Source organism: Capsaspora owczarzaki (assembly GCF_000151315.2).
Source record: "Capsaspora owczarzaki ATCC 30864 unplaced genomic scaffold supercont2.56, whole genome shotgun sequence".
NCBI lineage: Eukaryota > Filasterea > Ministeriida > Capsasporidae > Capsaspora > Capsaspora owczarzaki.
The window spans coordinates 135-955 of record NW_011887347.1 but is presented as its reverse complement, the minus strand read 5'-3'; positions in this window follow the sequence as shown (position 1 = coordinate 955).

The following is an 821-nucleotide window of genomic DNA, read 5'->3' as shown; positions in this document are numbered from 1 at the left end:
CCGACGGATTTCCGCTTTGGACGCGTTGGCCGCAGCGGGTCGCAGAGGCTGTTGCACCATGTTGCTGTCGCCATTTTTCGTCGATGCAGGCTCTGCGTCGTCCTCCTCGTCCGCTTCATCAGGTCCGAGGTTTTCGCGATGTTCTTGCTCCTCTTCTTGGCGCTGTCGTTGCAAAGAATTCTTCTTGCAGGATGCAGTAAAGAGCGACTTTGCAAGCAGATCGCACTCGACGGAGATTGGCATGCCAGCGTCCTTGTGCTCCGCCGTCTGCTGCTTGATATTCTCGAGCTGAACGAGCGTCGAGTCAATCACCTTGTTGCAGTCGTGCAACTGCAGCATGACCCATGCGTACTCTTGCTTGAGTTGAGGGGGAATGCCCGTTTCGGAAACACCAACCTGTGCAATCACACCAACAAGTTAGCAACATCAGAATGAGGGTTACATTCCGCGCTCCAAAACTTACACAGCGCAGCGCATTTTGGTTCATCGTGACGAGGTACTTGGTGAGAATTTCCTTGATTTTAAGTAGTTTGTTCAGCTTGACCTGGCGGGTTTGGAAAAACAAAAAACAAACAAACAAAAAAAAAAAAAAAAACCAAGCAGAGACAAAAGGAGCATCGAAAAAACGTGAGCCAGACCATACAACAGAAAGCAGCACTACCAAAGATGTAAGCACATACAACGTATTGAATGTCGCCAAGCACATAGTTGTGAGGGTTGTGGATTTCAGCGAGTTCGTCTTCGGAAACGTGCTCGCCGATCGAGTCGTCAATCTTGCGCTCCATGTGAGGAGAATGGAAGAGAGCTTGGTTCTACAAATG